The sequence below is a fragment of the Rutilus rutilus genome (genome assembly GCF_951802725.1).
Source record: "Rutilus rutilus genome assembly, chromosome: 7".
In the NCBI taxonomy this organism is placed as follows: Eukaryota; Metazoa; Chordata; class Actinopteri; order Cypriniformes; family Leuciscidae; genus Rutilus; species Rutilus rutilus.
The window spans coordinates 23,743,756-23,749,817 of record NC_140221.1 but is presented as its reverse complement, the minus strand read 5'-3'; positions in this window follow the sequence as shown (position 1 = coordinate 23,749,817).

Sequence of the window (6,062 nt, the reverse complement as noted above, 5' to 3'; positions counted from 1 at the left end):
GGTTATAAACCTGTTGAAACTTAAGTTAAATGTATCTGGGCTGCGTTTCTCTACGATCAATTTAGGCTTACGATGCTTTTGAGAAATTCGTTCAAAATTTGGTTCAACTCCTGTCAGACAGCGGTCAGACTTAGGCTACTGGATGGGAAATTTATTAGTGATTAATGACTTAAAATCATCATGAAATTAAAATGGACAATTCAAATTTATGTAGGCTAATATTGCAGTTGGCTATATTTATTATAAATGATTTATTCGTGCACATCATTAGGCCTATATTCTTTAATCAAAATAACATCCCAATTGCAGCAATATCTCTTCTCATCTCGGATGACGTGTTTACTGGCGCGAGGGCGGGACAACCTGTCACTCACAAGCTTGTTTCTGCCATGGAATGGGTACGGAATAATTGATTCCGGGCCGTTTAATTATTAGGGGGGAAAAAACGCACACCTGAGGTGGTAAGGCTGTGGCTGTTACCTTGGGTGTGAATTCTTTTTCTAATAATTCAATGGCCCGGAGTCAATTATTCCGCTTATACTACGGTTACCACACCTCAAAAATTGTTCAGATGATGTATTTCAAGACTTTTGTCAGATTTTTGTCCATAAAACATGCCACTAGTAGACTTAATAAAGTTATTAGAGAGAGAGAGAGAGAGATTAACGTGTGAATTACCTGAGTCTGTGCATTTAGCATACAGTGCAAAGCTCCGTTTATCTACTAGTGCACCAGCATAAAAGCGAAGCTACATTTATCTGTTTCTCGCTAGTGAGAAACGCCATGTAGCTTTTAAGTTGCTAAACTATTTTACTGATAAAATCATCAGAGCAGTGCTGAAAATGTGCGAGTGAGAGAGATATGTCCTTTTCATAATACAAATGCATAATAACATTTTTTTTTATATAATCGTTTTTATCCTTGGTTCTGTAGGCTGTACAAATCATTTGGCGAAGTGATATGGAACTGTAATGTGGTCAAGACATGCCTGGAACTACTTTAGCCATTTCCCTGAAAATAAATGCACACCTTAGAGCATTCTCAACCAATCAGAATCAGGCCCTTTTTTTGCCTCACTTTTATGACAGTTTTGAAGCCTAAATACTCCAATCCCCAATCATTGTGAATGCATGGAAAATGGCAAATAGTGCATTATTTATATTCTCCTTTTGAGTTAAACAGAAGAGGAAAAAGTCATAGAGAATGACATGAGGGTGAGTAAATGGTGGCAGAAGGTTCATTTTTAGGTGAACTTTCTCTTTAAGAGAATACAATGTAGAATGTAATGACTGAATAAATATTAGGGTTACTGTATACAGATGGATCATGATGCGAGTAAGAGATTCAGTAATTAGCTTAATAATGTTTGTGATGAGGTGATAATAAATAGCATTATTTATACAGTGGAGTGTGACTATTTGAGTGTAATGCTGAGAGGTTGGTTGGTGTTCAGTCATAATGCCATTTGAAGTTGTAATTCAACAGCCTGCTGATGCGGGACATGATGCCTGATGGAAGCAGCGAGAGCAGTTCATGAGTGGCTGGGGTCTCTGGAGACCTTCTTTCCTCATGTCCTGGAGATGACCTAAATGTGTAAAAACCCCGAGTTCAAATGTGCTCCCAAATGTGTTCAGAGCATTTTAACATAGGCTGATGGACTGGTGAACATACATAATGCAAGCAGAACAGCAAGATAAAGAGACTCGCACTCAGTCTGTCCCTGGCATGAAATCATAATTCACACTTTAATGTTTATCAAATGTGATTGAGAATCACAAATCAAATGGTTGCCCAGTGGTCATAAGAATGTCTGTGGCAGTGACAGAGCTGGCAGTCTGTGATTAGGCACATTTGATGCAAATTGTGTGTTTGCCATCGCTGTTAAAAATCCAGATTCACGTGTCCTAAGGCACAAGCTTCTGCACCTCTGAAAAAACCTTGACTTAACATCTAGCATGAGGACAATTTCTAGTACAGTTAGTTTGTTCCCTTCTGTTTTATTGGCAGCAGCAGGTATCTAATGCCGTCTAATCCTTAATTTACTTTTACACCCTATGAACAGGGTCCCATCTGTTTACAGTGACCTTTCATGAGCACAGTTTTGTTGTTTGGATAGGCATATATGGCCTGATGACAAAAGAGGGGTTTATATTCTCTTCTATGTGTATTTTAGGGATTAGCACTGCATTTTGAGGACGTCCTGTCAGTCTTGAACAGCTATCAATCATATATATATGTTCAGATAATAAAACTAAACACTAAAGCTAAAAACTTTTATGACTGTTGGATTTGACAGATGTGTGTATTATGAACCTGTCCTACTTCGGTGGATGTGAGAATATTTTTTAGCGTGTGGTGTGTCATGTACTCAGCTTTAAATTCTCTGGTATCCAAGCAGCTGAAAGCGGTCTCCATGGTAATATTGCATTTGCTTTCTCGTGACATTGACTGTGATAATACCAAGATCGCACTGTTCCTCAGAAACACAGTTCCTCAGAACATCAAATACAATTTGATTTTGAATTTGTGTGTTGTATTTGTATTATGTTATAGTACTTAATTACATGACTCTCTGGAATACTGCTGGAATTCTCATTGGTCAACAGCACTGTCCTGTGGTCAGAAGTTTTTGTATAATATACATCAAGTGACTGTTTTCTTCACAAATATGAATAATATAACCTTTTAAAAACAATATTTTATATTTGTGCATTTATGTATTTGGTAAGTAGTGGGTGGGATAATGTAGAATCAGTTAACCTTTCAAAATATGAATTTCAAATTTTTTGTACATTTTTTACACATTTTCAAATGTATTAATTTTATTTTTATTTTTTTATTTACATTTAAACATTTAAACATTGGCATTTCAATCACAGTCCTTCCTCACGAACCCTATAGGGTGCTTCTCAATACTCAAATTGATCCTAAAGGGGGTGGAGCTAAGATGCGAGGAAAGGATGTGAGGAAAGGAAACGGGGATGCACAAATAAGAAATAAGAAGCACCCCTAATGGTTAGTGAACCCCATTTGAGAATCCATGCTAAACTAAAAGAATCAGATAAAGAAAACAACAAAATACTTTCTCTTTCATTTTCATCAGTGTGTGTCCTGTCCGTGGGGTCTCCAGTGTCATGGTTCTGACTCTGCTCTAGTGGGTTTCATTGGAGGGAACGGGCCAGTAGAGACAGGTGCCTCTGCTTTTCATGTGCAGGTGGCCTGCTTTTCAACCGGCTGCCGCTGACTAATTACACAAACACAAACACATATGTACACACTGCTAAACCGCTTGCTTGACTGAAATGATCAACCAGAATTCCAAGCATTGCAGTTGACTGTGGAGAAAAGTATTTGAATAAATGTAATTAGTAACTGTACATAAGTATCTTTTTGTTCATAAGTATCTACTTTGTTGTTTTACTGAGTTGCTATCAAGTATAATAGCAGCTTTTACTCTTTACGTGACTACATTTTTGAATAAGTATATGTACTCTTTACTCCAATACATTTGTGATAAGTAATGCAATTACGTATTACATTTTGCATGGCACCTAACTTTTTGTGCAGCAGTTCATTTTTGCTACAAAAGAAGTGATAGCCATCTACAGGGCATTGACGGATTTTTGAAGGATATTGGTTTACTTATGCCCTTTTTGAGCACTTGTGTTTGTAATTGTTTAAGAGGCTGTTGTGTCCACCTTGACTTATTGCAATATTGTGGTGTTCAGTTTTATTTCCATTTTAGAAAATAAACATGTGATTGCTCTTCTCATAAATCAACTGTTTCTTGTTTTCACTGACATGTCTCTTATTGGTGTTTGAGGACTAGAGCATCTTTGAGCCAACATTCAGTAAGAGTAAAATACGTAAAGGAGCCGTATGTAAGATTGTGGCCAAAACTGGTACTGCAATCACTTTCAAATTACTGTAGAGCGGTGTATCCCCTCCCCCTCCCCCCTGACTCGAGGTTGCCAGATAGGCTGCAGGATCCAGCAGGAACGTAGGCTACGTAGCTGTGGTAACTAGAGCAGAGCTGGCAACCCCCGATGCCGAAACACTACTGACTTCGTGATTGGTAGATAGGTGGAGGGTGGTGCTTCAGGCCAAAACACAAGATGACAACATCAACATCAGTTGAGGGCTGCAACTTCACTTTTTAAATGACAATATCCTGGCCGGACTACTGTTGTCAGTGATATAAGTATTTGAAATGAACATGATTTCTTAATGTCTAGTGACATATCAGGGCCATTTTATGATTAATTGAAATACATTTCTTACATACAGCTCCTTTAAGTTCTGTTAAAACCAGATACTACGATTCAAGTCGTATTGGAATTGGTCACTTGTAAATTAATGGAGTCACTTTAGCTGTAAGGTATCTGTACTTTTACTCAAGTTAAGTATGGTTTTCAGGTACTCTTTACACAGAGTTGATAAGACGGCAGTTGATAAGACGAAAGCTCCAAAGCGTGCAGTGATTTTAATAAAGGGGTTTTAGACAGATTCCATGTTGTGCCCTGAAGATGCTCCATATGGTCTCACAGCTGTAGGGTGCATGATATCATGTCTCACGGCACACAGACTGACCCCCCTGCTGTAAAATCTCTTCAGTGACGAGTTCAAGAGGGTTAAAAGGATGAAAGGAAATTTTGAAGGCCTTCGCATCTGCATGTGACTGTAAAATCGTACAGATTATAGAGATAAACTCAGGCATACTTCTCTCTCCGGCTTCTCTCTCTCATGTCCTGCTGAGATGCTTAATGATGCTGCAAAGTGCCCGACACTTACAACGGCAGTTCTTTTTCTCTTTCTATCTTACAATTGCGGATATGCCATGTGCCAAACTGGCATTCGGATAGGCCCATAAAGCAGTGGTGACTGCAGCAATGACGCTGCAGTGCAGCAGAACCTGATTTATCACCTCTAGCTTCTTTCAGGGTGAGGACAGGGCCATTAACAAATGAGCTTTAATTCACATTGGCAGTTCATCCCTGCTCAAACCCTGCTGCTCTCGTTCTCTATTCACTACTACTATAGAGATGCTGATGACACATACTCTGGCAATGAGTAAAGATAAGATTGTAGCTTTCACACAAATATTACTGAATGTAAGGGGCAAATGAAGCCGCTGGGCAGAGCGTCTTTGAGCTTTTCTGAGGCTTAGTGTTCACTGTCAGCTGTCATGTGTATTTTTTGGCTTTGATCTTTTCTATCTATGAATTTTGCCAGCTACGCTTTTTTATCTTCACTTTCATACCGATAAGCCATGAGTGAGCTGAGATGCAGGGTGTTTGTGTGTGAGAAAGAAGGGGGAAAACATTATTAATATTAATGTAGCCAAATACCCACATCCTGGTCCACACACTAAGATAAACATGCATACGGCACACTTCACATCTGTGCTGCATTTTAATTTAATTTCAATAATTCAGAGACTCGCAGCCCACATCATCTGCAAGGTTACCACTGCATTAATGAATAATGTCAAAGGCATGCCGTGGAGGAAATCATGGATATAGGTGCAGACAATTGGTCATAATAGAGGAAAACACTTCTCCAAACTGTGGACACTTTATACCAAAGGGATTTTCAAAGTTTTAATGTCAGGGACCCCCAAATACTACCCTTGCACGGGACCCTTTTTTTTTTTCATGTAAACAAGACCCATTTAATAATGTGAGAAAAAAATATTATGCAATATATTTTAAATACATTTGGTGTTAGGTAAATTAATTAATTGGCCTTTATATTGTCATTGAACAAATAAAATATTATTCAAATATAGAAAATATTGTATTACGATTTACAGAATTGTGCCTTTACACAACCAGAGAGCAATGACATGGAGAAACTCCCTAGACGAATACACCCCCTTTCTATATTATTGTATTATTGAATCGCTTGAGAATAGATATTGTCAATAAATTGACAAAGTATTTAAAAGTTTTAAAGACATGGATATTGGTGAAACAGACAATCAGAAATTACAGACATAATTTCATTTTTGATGGAGTCAGATTAATGATGAATTACTGACCCATTCCAGACAGCGTTCCTAT